This window comes from Dasypus novemcinctus, chromosome 1 (genome assembly GCF_030445035.2).
Source record: "Dasypus novemcinctus isolate mDasNov1 chromosome 1, mDasNov1.1.hap2, whole genome shotgun sequence".
In the NCBI taxonomy this organism is placed as follows: Eukaryota; Metazoa; Chordata; class Mammalia; order Cingulata; family Dasypodidae; genus Dasypus; species Dasypus novemcinctus.
In genome coordinates this window covers 154,172,475-154,187,565 of record NC_080673.1, presented here as the reverse complement: position 1 = coordinate 154,187,565, position 15,091 = coordinate 154,172,475, and the positions used below count along the sequence as shown (strand labels likewise).

Genomic DNA, 15,091 nt, shown 5'->3' with positions numbered 1-15,091 from the left:
GCACTTAGTACTCTGGTATTTAGTTTCCATTTCATTTTTCACCCCTGGGATTTCCTTTTCCTTCTTTTGAGCTCAGTTGGACATTGAATGGGATGTTAGTTATATTTTATACTGTATTTCCAGGTGTTTCATAGCAGGAGAGTTTTCAGGTAATGTGATCTACCATGTTATTGGAAATAGAAATTCCATCGCCTGTGAGACTCTGTGTAAGCTCTGTCGGCATCATGTGCCACATGTGGAAATCTTCCTCTGCCATTTTTATCACCTAGAATAGCCCCTCAGAGGGTGCTTACAAGATGTTTATAGGAGATGATCCTTTGAGTGACTTACCAGGACAGCACATAAGGCCTGTTGACAGTGTGTTTTATGTGTATATACTTCATGCACTCATATACTCATGGTTTATAATGGTGCTATAGGGTAGCAGCATTGTGTAGGGTTTAAAAGTACAATCTCTAGACTCATACTGTCCCCGTTCAAATTCTAGTTCTTCTTCTTCCTAGATGGGTAACATTGAGCAAGTTATTTAACCTCCATGCACCTTATTTCTCAATGTGTGAAAGAGGGATAATGATAGGACCTAACTGGAGGACCCAATGAGGTAGTGTATGCAAAGTGGCTGGCACACAGTGTGCCGTTGGTAAATGTCAGCCTTAGTTCAAGGAAAAGGATGTGGGCTGGAGAAGTGATCTGTCATCTCTAAGCTTTTATACACAAAGAGCAGTGAAGGGGACAGCCAGAGCTTCTCAGGATGGACCTGCCCCTGTGTGATGGGTAAGTTCATGTATCAACTTGGCTAGGTTATAGTGTCCAGTTGTTTGGTCAAGTCAGCATTAGCCCAATGGCTACTATGAGGATATTTCCTAGATGGACCTGAATCATTAGTCAGTTGACTGTATTACATCTACAATCAGCAAAGGAGATGGCCTTCAGCAATGAGTCTCCTCATCCAATCAGTAGGAAGCCCTGAAGGGAGAACTGAAGATGTCAACAGTCAGAAAGAATTTCTATTTCTGCTTCAGTCAACCAGCTTCTCCCGGGGAACTCATCATCACTGTCATCAAAGCTCCCAACTTGCTACCTGCCCTAAGGAATTTGGACTTGCCAAGCCCCACAGTTGGGTGAGCCAATCAATTCCTATCATAAGCTTCCAGATAGATAGATAGATAGATAGATAGATAGATAGAGAATTGCCTTTTGGTTCTGTTTCTCTGAAGAATCCTGACTAATGCACTCTTTCCCCAAGGAAAAGAGAGGAGAATGAAGAAAAAGCCTGAGGCCCTCACCTTTGTAACTGAAGAGAATTTTGACCCAGTCCTCAGAAAAAAAGCTTATTGAAGATTCTAAGAAAGACTCTCGGAAAATGTGGAAACAGTTAGTGTGAGCTGATCTGAAAGTGCTTCCCCACAGAAGGGACTCAGGGGCTTTGCCTGGTCCAGAGATGACCCCTTTGTTACAGAGACTGTGGGAAGAATGAACAGAGTACTTTGGCCTCTCACGGAGAACAAAGTGGTGCTGGAGAGAGTCAGGACTCTCTTAACCTTTACCACTTAGGATCTTTACACGTCCCTTAATGCCATCACCTGTCCCTTACTTGATTCCTAAGTGGCCAGTATTGAAGTGGAATGATACAAATTCCTTAGGAACTTCTGATGGCAGAATATTTACTCTCAAAATGAGAACAAAAGACCACCAGAAGGCCCCAAGCACATTCAAGGGAAACTTGAGCTGATGCAAAATGTAAAGCAAGCAAAATATTTGTAAAATGCAAATGCATCTCTGCTACAGGCTGGAATCAGATTGTTGAAAAGTTTTTTCAAAATGTCTTTTTAAAACGCTTGGCTGCAAGAACAGTTATTTACCCAAACAATATTTCCGAATGAGGTGTTTGGCACTGCCAAGCACGAGTGTGCAAAATAGGAAGTGGTCCTTGGGCTATTTCCTCTGGAGAAGTGATCTGAACACTGGGGAATGTGTTTCTCATTTAACAAGCACTTATTCAGCAGTCTGAGAGGCAGAGAGAGAGAGAGAGAGAGAGAGAGAGAGAAAGATGCAAAAATGGGCAGATATCAGCAATGCTCCTTTTAATTTTTAAAAAAGGCTTCCACCATTTATAGGAGCAACCCTCTAGGAAGTTTGAACAAGAATTTCATAGATTCAGTAAAACTCAGATAAAAACTTGTTGCAAGGTGAATCTGGCAGATCACTTTTCCTGTTGGGTGTTTATGGACACAAATTGGAAAAAGGTCATACAAATCATTGTGATCTGCGTTGTTCCTATATAAGCACCTTGAATGTTCCTTACACAAGCGCACAATATTTCTGCATGGGGACAACTTCAGGTGCTTCCATTATGCCACTTGCTAGCCAGAGTAGAACTAGAGCCTATAGGTTGAAGTTCAGGAAAGCACATTTCCCTTGATACATGGAAAGAATTACTAACTGAGAGCTGTCTATCCACAGGTGATGTATTTTGCCAAGAACTGAGTTTCTGTCATGGAGAACAGCTGAAGCTGTTAGGAATGCTTTAAGTGTTTTCTAAATTACGTAGGGGCTTAAAACACAGATCATAGTTCTAGTCCAACCGGAAGATTCTATGATTTTATCTCTTAAAAGTAATGTTTGTATAGTACTTCAAAGGTTTTAATGAACGTCACTCACATATATGATCTCATTGATTTGTTTTTTTGTTTTTTTTTTTAAAGATTTATTTATTTATTTAATTTCCCCCCTCCCCTGGTTGTCTGTTCTCAGTGTCTATTTGCTGCGTCTTGTTTCTTTGTCCGCTTCTGTTGTCGTCGTCAGCGGCACGGGAAGTGTGGGCGGCGCCATTCTTGGGCAGGCTGCTCTTTCTTTCACGCTGGGCGGCTTTTCCTCACGGGCGCACTCCTTGCACGTGGGGCTCCCCCACGCGGGGGACACCCTTGCGTGGCACGGCACTCCTTGCGCGCATCAGCACTGCGCATGGCCAGCTCCACACGGGTCAAGGAGGCCCGGGGTCTGAACCGTGGACCTCCCATATGGTAGACGGACGCCCTAACCACTGGGCCAAAGTCCGTTTCCCTTGATTTGTTTTTAAATGGAGGTCCCTCTTCGATTTTATAATAAATGTAAACAATATATATAATATAGACTTTTGAAGCTATATGGCAAAATGAAGGCAAAATAGAGAATCTCCTTTATTCTAAAATGTGAGCAAAAAAATAACAAATAGCAACAAGCAAATAAGGAAATGGGTGCAACCTGATGTTATTTACTTTAAAAAGTGGTAAATGGGTAAAAAGGAGAGGTGGTAGATGTGCAGCTTTTAGCCTTGGCTCCATCCCTGGAAGGCTTGAGTGGGCAAAACTCTTGCGAACTTTCATCAAAAGCTCCAAATCTGGAAAGAAAAGAACTAGTGAGGTATATTGTTTCCCAAATTCTCTGGGCTGTAGTACACACTGGGGCCCAAAGATGAAATAAGCAAGAGAATAATTAAAAAAAAAAAACCAGGAGATCTCAGTCCTATAGATAAAAATTAAAGACCAAAGCAGCATTATTAAGGAACTAATGAATAGATAAAAACAGTAAGAAACTGAATAGACAAACAGCTCAAAATTAAATTACTAACACAGAAAAATGTTTGAGATAAACACAGAGAATGCATGTGAAAAGCACAAATCAGTTCAAGCCTAGTTTTCATTCCTGAAGTAGAAGAATGCACAAATAGGACAGATTAAACATGCAAAAATATATAGGAAGAAAATTGCTCTGACAAATGAAGAAATGAGTCTGCAAATTGAAAGAGCACACCAGGGCCCAGGGAAGACAGATAGTGAATGATCAACAGTGAGATAAAACTTCCCTAACTTATTGCACTTCTAAGACTTAAAAACAAAAAGTCTTTGCATACAAACGAAAAGTAAGGGAAGCCAATTAGGTGGGCCTCTGACTTCTATACTCAGTATGCAGTACCAGAATATGATCTCCATCTAAAATGTCTAAAGGGAAGGTTTGACTCAAGAATATTTCATGCAGCCAAGAAGACGTGCAGTATTAAAATCACAGACAAATATCCAGATGCATGAAGGAACTCAGGAAATCTGCACCCATTGGTCATTCTTTGAAAAGCTAATTCCATGATTAAACCCATTCAATTTAGAAATCAATCAAAATAAAGTTTGTGGGAATGGATGGGCTGCGGTAAAAGGTACAGTGAACGTTTAATGCATTTGAACATGGAACCCATAATATTAAGCAATTATGTTTCAACAACAGAATGTGAATGTTATAAACTATGATATTGTAAAAATAATATTAGGACCAAAATTGAGAGGTGAGGGGTGGGAGGCAGGAAGAAATATGAGTATAAAGGTATACTCATCTTTCATACCCATGAGTCTAAATTTGAAATGTTGTTAAAAAAAAAAAAAGACTCCTACTTTTTAACATTTTTTCATCTTTTTTTCTTAACCTTATTTCCCCAAGTGGGAATTTTAAGGAGATAATATCTCTTGTGGGTGAGATTCATTTAACTAAAGGGCAGCGTTCTTCAGGCTTACTTTAGTTTTGATTTTCTAAGGTTAAATTCAAGTAAATGTAAAATTGGTTATTTTATTTTAAAATAACATTATAATATGATCATACTTCTGTAAAAATATTTCTACCTATAACTGTTTCTCTGTCTTTCCATCTCTCTTTAGCAAATATTCCACTTTCCTCTTTTCTTCCTTCCAAATAGTACCCTAATTTTCATTCAGATATCCATGTCCCCACCTCGCAACATAGGTACAGCAGGAGACTCTGAGCCCAGCTCTAGCTCTGGGCTCCACATGATTGGTTTGGTCCAAGATAATAACATTTTACCTTATCCTGGTGAACTCAGGCCTAAGCCAACCAAAGTGTGAAATATTCCGGCCATAGAACCAGGAATGGGCTTGTAATACACCTAAGGCCAATAAAACTTGAAGGTTTGCTGAGGACTTCTGAGGAAAGGAGTCTGTGGCTTTTCAAAGAGATCTGCCACAGAAGACCCTCTTTCTTCTTGAACTTGGTGTTGTGAAGAAGGAAAAGGTAGAGCTGCTACAGCCATATTTACTACCAGGGAAGCCAGCCTGATATTTAAGCCCTAGTATATGCAGAAGGGTGGAGTCCCAGAGAAATGAAGCTGGATCAAGCCAGTTTTTAAGGTTGCAGCATCTCTGGATGACAGTTTCATGAATCTACACATTTCTGTGTATGTTAAACCAATATGAATCAGATTTTATATATTCTTAGCACCTAAAAACATTGTAATTGTTACATGTACTTAGAAAGATGCCTGAACTATCATCTACCTAGTGATAAACATTTTGGGTTATTATTAAAAAACTCTTATTTTCACTTTTCTCTATTGCTTACATACTTTATAGCAAACATGTTTCATTTTCAAAATATACAAAAGTCATTATTTTTTAATATTAAATTGTTAAACTTAAAAGTAATATATACTTGTCATTTAAAAAATTGCAGCAATCTTTGTGAGATGCTCTAAATAGATTTAGGGAGTTTCTAGGTCATTAATAGATACAATTTCAGCAAGAGAAAGAAGGTCCTCAGATCAAAAATACTTAATAAAAATTATTTTAGAAATAGTTAACATTTTTACTATGCCAGTCAGTTTAAATGTACTATGTCATGTAATTTTCACAACAAATCTATGAAGTAGTGTCATTATTGTCTCTATTTTATAAACAAAGAAATATCCTTTGAAGACAAAATGAAAAAACTAAGACATTGGGGGAAAAAATGGAAGAAAATGTTGCTGTACAAACAGGACAACAGATCTTACAGTGAGGAAAGGCAAAATGTAAACAAAAAAGTTTTTAAATTTTCATTATTTTTTATTATTCCAAATTTTTTTTATTTTTTAATTTTCAAATTTTTTTTGTATTTTATTTCCTATTTTTAAAACTATCATTATTATTTCATTTTCTTATTGTGTTTGGCTATTTTATTGGCTTTACTTTTTTTAAAAGATTTATTTATTTATTTATTTCTGACCCCTTTCCTCATTGTCTGCTTTCTGTGTCCATTTGCTGTGCATCCTTCTGTGTCTGCTTGTCTTCTCTTTTGGCAGCACCAGGAAACAATCGGGGGACATTCCAGAATAGGAGAGAGGTGCTCAATCTTTTGTGCCACCTCAGCTCCCTGGTCTGCTCTGTCTCTTGTCTTTCCTCTGTGTTTCTTTTTCTTGCATCATCTTGCTGCACCAGCTTTCCACTCAGGCCAGCTTGCCATGTGGGCCAGCACTCCACATGGGCTAGCTCTCTGCTCAGGCCAGCTCGCCATGCGGGCCAGCTTGCCTTCACCAGGAGGCCCCAGGAATCGAACCCTGGACTTTCCATATAGTAGACACGAGCCCAATCATTTGAGCCACATCTGCTTCCTGATTGGCTTCATTTTAAAAGAAATTTTGGATTACAGAAAAATTACAACTTTGGCAGGGGAGGATCATTTGTGTGGGGTACCAGCGAAGGGAGATACATGGGAGGAGGTTCACCTGGGCATATATATAAGGCATATAAATGTGTTCAGATATTCATGGGGCATTGTCACAGTGGCTGGAGATTCACACAATAACCAAAAGAATGCTGAATTCCCATCCTGGGGAGCTTTGCCACATTCTCTGATGGAACAGCAAGAATCCCTCAAGTATAAAGGGAATGGCTAATAAAGGAAGATGGTCCATTGACGGGCCCTTGATATTGATGACTGTTATATGAACCTTTACTCTTGAAATTGAAACTTAGCATGGTATTATAGGGTACCTAAGTGTTACCTCCTGACAGCCTAGTTGTGTCTCAAATGTGGCCTCTCTCTAAGCCAAACACAGCATATAAATACAGTAACATCTCCCCAGCATGGGACATGACTCAGAGATAAACCTCCCTGGCGCTGAGAGATTACTACCAAACACCATCTAGCAACGCAACTGAAAAAAGACCTTGACCAAAAGGGGGAAAAGGTAAAGAGAAATGAGTTTATATGGTTAAGAGACTTCAAAGTGAGTCGGGAGGTCATCCCAGAGGTTATACTTTTGCAAGTCTCAGCAAGATCTCATAGATTGCCAGATTAGATACTACCCCCAAATAACGAGGCTCCTGAGGACTCTGGAGACACCCAGGCACTATGGTCAGGGAAGATAGCTTATGAGTTTGGTGCCTTGCCAGTGGACCCTACTTTGGGGTTTGTGCTCCCTGGTGTGACAGTATTGAACTCAGTTGTGGTTTCCCTACAAATGACTCCTTCAGCCCTTCTATTTGAATCTATAGTTGTTGCTGGAGCTGGTAGGTGTGTGCTCAAGAGACTTGAATCTTTGAGTTGCAACACCTACTCTCCAGTTCATTGGACTCACCCAGGACAACTAATAAGGAGGCGATGATGGACAACCACCATACCAAAGAACTGAGAGAACCTACAACTACAAGCAAGAAAGTCCCATCTATTAGCTATATGGGACTGAAGCCCCCTCTCAATTAGAGGTAGAGTGGGCATCACCATCCCAGAATCCTCAGGATTGGGGAATGAATTGTGGAATAGAGTGGACTTACTGGTATTCTTCTATAGACTTTATTGTGATTCTAGCAATGGAAGAACTAATATCATTGATGTGGTGGCAGTGGCCACTGGAGTTTCTGAGGTCAGGAAGAGGGAAAACAGGTGTAATACAGGGGCATTTTCAGGACTTAGGAATAGTCCTGAATGACATTGCAACAATAGTTACAGACCATTATATATCTTGCCATAACCTACAGAATTGTGTGGGAAAGAGTGCAAACTACAATGTGAACATGCTTAGTGACAGTGCTCCAAAATGTGTTCAACACTTGCAATGAATATACCACACTAATGGAGGATGTTTTGTTTTCTTTTTAAAGATTTATTTATTTATTCCCCCCCCCCCCCCGCCCTCCATTGTCTGCTCTCTGTGTCCATTCGCTGTGTGTTCCTCTGTGTCTGCTTGTCTTCTCTTTAGGCAGTACTGGGAACCGATCCTGGGAACTTCCGGAGTGGGAGAGAGATGATCATCCCCTTGCACCACCTCAGCTCCCTGATCTGCTGTGTCTCTTATTATCTCTCCTTTGTGTCTCTTTTTCTTTTGCATCATCTTTCCTGCGCCAGCTCTCCGAATGGGCCAGCACTCCCGCGTGGGGCAGCTCTCTTGCATGGGGCAGCTCTCTGCGCAGGCCAGCACTCCACATGGGCCAGTTTGCCACATGGGCCAGTTTGCCTTCACCAGGAGGCCCTGGGTATCAAACCCTGGACCTCCTATATGGTAGATGGAAGCCCAACTGCTTGAGCCACATCTGCTTCCCGAGGATGTTGTTAATGGGGGTAAATGTGGGCAGTGTGGGGAACAGGGCATATGGGAATCCCCTAAATTTTTTGTAATCTTTATGTAATCTAAATATCTTTTTTAAAAAACAAAAGAAGAAATATCTCTTTCATCCTTGTGCAAGTGCCTGCAATTCCTTTGCAAAGGGCAAAGTCTTCAAAGATCAAAAGTTTATAGCATACACCTGATGGAGAGGTCAACCTATAAATGGAGATACCCCTTTATACCCACTACCATGCGTATTATTTCAAAAGCAGAAACTAACAAGAGTCCATGGGGCTGTGGAGAAATTTGAACCCTCATGCATTGCTGGTGGAAACATAAAATGTTGCAGCCTTTCTATAAAATCATTTAACAGTACCTCAAAAAGTTAAACATAGAATTACCTTATGACCTGAAAATTTCTCTCCTAGGTATATACTGGAAAGAATATATTTGCATACCAATGTCCGTAGCTGCATTATCACAAAAGACAAAAGGTGGAAGCAACCCAAGTTTCCATCTACAGATGGATAAACAGAATGTGGTATATGCATCCAATGGAATATTATCTTGTCATATAAAAAGAAGTGACATGGGAAGCAGATTTGGCTTAACTGATAAAGCATCTGCTTACCATATAGGAGGTCCAGGGTACCCATGGCCTCCTGACCTGTGTGGAGCTGGCCCACGTGATGTGCTGATGCACACAAGGAGTGCCGTGCCACGCAGAGGTGTCTGCCGAGTAGGGGAGCCCCACGCACAAGGAGTGTGCCCAGTAAGGAGAGCTGCCCGTGCAAAAAAAGTGCAGCCTGCCCAGGAGGGGCACCACACACATGGAAAGCTGACGCAGCAGGATGACACAACAAAAAGAGACACAGATGCCCAGTGCCACTAACAAGAATACAAGCAGACACAGAAAAACACTCAGTGAATGGACACAGAGAGCAGACAACTGCAGGGGAGAGAAATAAATAAAAAATAAATCTTTTAAAAAAAAGGAATGAAGTGCTCGTACATGCTACAACACAAACGAACCTTGAGAACATTATGCTAAGTGAAATAAGCCTGTCACAAAAGGAGACATGCTGGATGACTCCACTTTTGTGAAATATATAGATAAGCAAATTCAAGGGACAGAAAGTAGATTAGAGGTTACCAGGGGCTGGGGGTGGGGCATGGGGAGTTATTGCTTAATGGGTACAGAGTTTCTGTTTTGGGTGATGAAAATGTTTTGGTAATGGATTGTGCTGATGGTAACAACATCGTAAATAGAATAATGCCACTGATTTGTACACTTAAAAGTGGCTAAAAGGACAAATTTTATGGTATATATTTATTCATGTGTGTGTATTACCACAATGAAAATAAAGAAATAAATGAAAAGTGAACATTTTGAAGAAAACAAGGTGAGAGCTCAAGACAATAGCAGTGGGGTCGCTTTTACTGTCACATTGTGGCAGCCGGTGTTCCCTGGGCTCCAGCTGGAACAGTTTCCCCCAGGAAGCTGGCCATGGCAGTGCCCTGGTTCTCTTCCTGGCACTGCCAAGTGCCACCTGCCAAGGTTGGGATAAAGACTCCCATGGACTCCTTCTCAGGAGGCTTGTCAGAAGGATGGACTTCCAGAGGTGCTGGTGGGGTTAGATGTGCCTTCTTCTTTCATCAGCCCTACCTTGCCTCCAGCCCTTGCCCTTCTCAGTTGGTAGGTGTAATCCCCCAGAAGCTGAGCTTTCCTAGGCAGTGAGCTACCGGCTGCCTTGGCCTTTACATAAGTCTCATACCTGCTTCACAAGGGCTACTAAAAGTAAGATCTGCAAATCAATGATACAAACTGTTCATCAAAGTCAGTGGCCCACAATAAGTAAAGAAATTAAAAGTATAAGGAGTTAGAGTGATTTTATGTCTGTTGAATCCAATAATAAAAAAATATGGGGAAGCGGACTTGGCCCAATGGATAGGGCATCCGCCTTCCACATGGGAGGTCCGTGGTTCAAACCCTGGGCCTCCTTGACCCGTGTGGAGCTGGCCCACGTGCAGTGCTGATGCGCACAAGGAGTGCCCTGTCACTCAGGGTGTCCTCTGCATAGGGGAGCCCCACACGCAAGGAGTGTGCCCTGTAAGGAGAGCTGCCCAGCACGTACGAAAGTGCAGCCTGTCCAGGAATGGCACCGCCCACACGGAGAGCTGATACAAGATGACGCAACAAAAAGAGACACAGATTCCTGTGACGCTGATAAGGATAGACGTGGTCACGGAAGAACACACAGCAAATGGACACAGAGAGCAGACAACTGGGGGGTGGGGGGGGAGAAGGGGAGAGAAATAAAAAAAATAAATAAATCTTAAAAAAATATATGGGCTTGTAAAAAAAAAACGTAAATGGAGGTAACAGACCTTTTCCTGGTTTGGTAAGTGTGGGGGTCAGAAGACTGGAAGCCCCAGTGTTCTTGGAAGCAGAGAACGCCTGGACTTTTCCCAGTCCTGTAAAAAAGTGTGCCTAGTTCCCACCCTGAGAGCTGCCACCACTTGAAATTCGACCTCTGACATTTTTAATATTCTACCAGAATGATAAGCTTCAGGAAGGTGATAACTAAGTCTGCCTTATTCAATGTTGTACAGTGTCTAGTACATAATAACTGCTCACTGAATGCTTGTTGGAAGGAAAAAAGGGAGGGAGAAAAGAAAGAAGGAAGGAACAAACTAACAAAGTAACAAAGGAAGGGAGGAAAGAAGGAAAGAAAGATGGAAGGAAAGAAAGGGAGGGAAGAAGGGAAAGAAGGAGAGGGAGAAAACATTATTCTTGGCTTCTATTTGAACCATCCACCTACTCAGACCTTTCTCCCAGATGATTACACCTTTAAAGGGAATATGTCAGTCTTCCTTCACCCACCCACCCTCTCTCCCTGCTCTTTTCCCTTCATGCTGCTGGGAAGGCACCTTCTTGGACCATGAGTGGGAAGCCACATTTTGAGGATGACAAAGAAACAAGATAGAATCCTAGTTAGGTCACTGTTAAAGCTCTGAACTGCCTCCCAGACTTCTATAGGAGGGGGACAAAGTCTATCCTAAATTGCTGTATTTCAGGGTCCCTTTGATACTTGACTAGTACTACCCCTAACTGGCACACTAGAGTAGAAACTGTAGTTGCCAGGATGGCAAAAATCATTGACATTTGCTTATTCAGTCCTTTCTTATTATTATTATTTAGAAAACATTAGATTTCTAGGAACCCAGGTAACTTAAGGGAATTTTTTGGGCCATATGAGTCAAAAGCCCAGTGACTTTGGGTCCCAGATATAGTTAGAGCCAAGGGTTAAACAACTTATGTAGGATTCAGGCTGATCATCACTTGGTTCTGCTGTTCTCTGTGTTGGGTTGACCCTGAGGCAGGACTTCTCTCAGTAGTGAACCCCCAAAGCTCCTGGCTTATGGCATTCTTAGAGTAGCAGTTCCAGTGGGCAGAAAAAAATCTTTATGCAGTAGTTCCCATAAGAGCCTCAAGATTCTCACTGGACAAATCTTGAATATATGCCATCTCTGAACCCATGTGGAGGACATGAGCCACTCCTGGAGATGGGGATAGGCCAGCTGCCCCTGAACCACATGCACCGAGAGTGAGGAAGGGTGGTTTTCCCAAAGAAAGCTCCAGGAGCTCTTATTAGAGGGAAAGGAATGAATGTGCACAAGCAACAACTGCAGATGTTCACCATAATTTATTTATTCTTCGATTCAACAAATATTTATCGAGCACCAAGAATGTGCCTGACCCTGTCCTAGGTGATGGGAATACTGAGTGAACAAAACAGACAAAATTTCCTGCCCTCTGAGAAAAGTACTTTGCATCCAATAATGATAAAGCAATTTCTTGAATACTCTTCAAAAGTTTATATTGATACCTTTCCCCTGCCCTGATCAAGATGGTGGAATGAGATGTTTCAGGGCTCTGTCCTCCTACAGAAGCTATGAACAGCCAGCAAGACCTGGTGAATCAACTTTCTAAAAGTGCCAGAAGGCAGTTAAAGTGCTATAGTAATAGGGTGAGCACTCGAGAAAAATGCAATAGTATCTCCTGGATAGAAGGATGGATGGATAGATGGATGGATGGATGGATAGATAGAACGCTTGGTAAAGATGACAAAATATTTAAATCTGGGTATGGGGGTGGTGTATGTTGGAGTTCTCTGTATGGAGTTTTTATTATTATTGCAAATGTCCTGTAAGTTTGAAATTATTTCAAAAGAAAATTTCTATTTTTTAAAAGTTTATTTGTATCCTCTTCTGAAAGGTTATAAAACTACTCAGAGACTCTGTCACATAATTATCCAGGGGCTCTAGAATAATGGTTAAGCTCACAAAGGGCATTCACCTTGTAGGGTGGGGTCTTTGTTAGTGAAGAGGAAAGGGGCTTCAAGAAGAGCCAGAAAAAAAGCAAAGGCAACATACAAACAGCTTTTATGTGGAGCCTGGGCAGTCTTATATGGAGTCATCCTATTCTAAAGAGAACTCAACTATCTTTTTTTCTCCCCATCGCAATCTTGCAGCCAACTTTAAAGAGCTGGAAGAAATATTGTAGTCTGACATATGGGCACCAATTAGGCTTTTATAGTTCTAGGAAATAAAATACTAAATTTCTATACTTGTTCCTAGTGAAAAATGCAAAGTAATTTGCCTTCTAGAGAAGTATGGAAGCACTTGCAATGGTTTCCTGTTTTGCACACTGTCCTCCACAATGCCAGTTTGTTGTCTTGACAAATTTATTTTCAATGGCAGTCGAACATATGCTTATAATTTTAGGAATGGAGACACTTGAGATAAGGTGGAACTTGTCACTGAAAAATGAGCCCAGTGAAGTTATTTCCTAGTCCCATATTTCAAGACATGTTGGTTATCCTCCAAAAAGTGCCCGAATCAACAAAATTGACCCAGAGATTTGGGCAAACTTCTGACACAGGCACAGACCATAATTTAAATGACACATAAGCATTTGCTCTGGGCTCCTTCTCCTTAGTGCCGGCCTCCCTCTCCCCAACCCAGCCACCACAACTTGGCAAATACAGCCAACAATATGGTTTTTATTTATTAAAACAAATACATGGAGAAGAATGAAAATGGAAATAGTCGAATTTTGGTGGTAGGGGAGAAGAACTGAGAAAAGGTCAGCAATGAATTTCATTCTTATCCGATACTCACTAGGGTATTTTGGGTGACATGTTACCCAAAAGCAAAATGAAGGAGCAGACTGGCTATAAGGGAAAAAACTTTCTGTGTGTATCCTTTGACTCACCTTCTTAAGACCAAATTGGTCTCCTCTATGAGTGTTTACAAGTTACTTTCTCTCTGTGTGTCTGTTTTCTCCATCTGTGAAATGAGGTTAATAATTCATACCTCCTAGGAGTGTTGGGGGATTAGAAGATATAAACTATGTAAAGCACCAAGCATACTTGCAGGCACAGGTGTAGTGTTGGATAAAAGTTACACCCATGCACAAATGCACACATGTGTGCCCCTGCACATGGGTACAGATACACATGTGCACATATACATGCACACACGTGCACAAGAAATGTCATGTTACTGTAGTTGGTGGTTAGACTTGGGAGTACAGTCCTTCTACAGATAGGTGTCCTAACCCGTGGTGTCTCTAGGCCCAACTCAGGAGCCATTCAGCTGTTTGAGTGACAGATCTGTGCAGAGAAACCCACTTTAAACCTAGACAAGGACAGGGACATTCTCCTTGCTGGCTCAAGCATTTTTCCCAACCCCAAATAGGGCATTTAGGCAACAAATACAAGTCAGGGGGTGAAATGGCTGATAGCAGAACCAAATAGAGCCTCTTTGAGGTGAAATGAAAGCTCTCTGTTGTCCATCAGTGTCAGCAGCTCCCAAGTGTGAAAGATGGGAGCTGGGAGCTTCCCATATAAGGCAGGAGATGGCTCTCTAGAAGACAAGGGAGGGGGCTGGAGAGCTGCTGAACAGGAAAAGGTCATTGCTAGGGCCTTGGAAGAAACTATCCCAACAGCCTCATTTCCCAAATGAGGAAGTCAAGGCCTAGACAAGTTAAGTGAATTTCCCAAGATCACACCATTAGAATAAAAAATAAGAATGAGAACTCACATCTCCTGACTTTTGGTCTTGTCTCTTCTCCAGGATTTCCTGGTTGGAACTAGACAGCAGATCTTCTGGATAATACCCAGAGCAGAGGAGAAGAAAGCTTCCACGGAGCAGAGATGCACCAAAGAAGAAAGTGAAGGGGCTTTCAAAGAAGGGGGTGGGGGGAGGAGAAAAAGAAATTTGTTTTTTAAATATAAAATCAATACATGTGCAATAAAAAAAGTTAAACAGTTCAGAACTATATAAAATAAGAAGTAAAAACCCCACACCTCTAAATCCCACATCCCTCATCAAGTTTGGCCTCCTGCCATCCCACTCCCTAGAGGTAAAAACTGTCAACAATCTGTAATGTGTTATTCCAGAGTTTTTCTATATATTTATATGTATATACTTTTATTTTTAACACAGATGAGCTTGTACTTTTACATACTGTTCAGCAATTTGCTTTCTTCACCTTATACATCTTCCCATGTCAGTGCTTAGATCTACTTCCTTGTTTTAAGTGGCTCTAGAGTATTTCATTATTTGGGTATAATGGGATTTAATTAACCAGTCCTCCAGGGAAGGACATTCAGATTGTCACAAGTGTTTTTTCATTAATACAAATAATTCAGCATTAAACATCTTATTCAAAAATCTTTGTGC

General features: G+C 41.2%; 1 long non-coding RNA gene across 1 annotated transcript in view; it reads left to right on the top strand.

Annotated features, from left to right (window-relative positions):
* The window catches only part of LOC111764661 (uncharacterized), a 101,058-nt gene extending 86,268 nt beyond the window's left edge, over window positions 1-14,790 (top strand). Inside the window, exon 4 of the long non-coding RNA XR_011649313.1 lies at window positions 14,483-14,790. This is a non-coding gene — a long non-coding RNA (uncharacterized lncRNA). The remainder of the gene's footprint in view (window positions 1-14,482) is intronic.
* The last annotated feature ends 301 nt before the right edge of the window (window positions 14,791-15,091 follow it).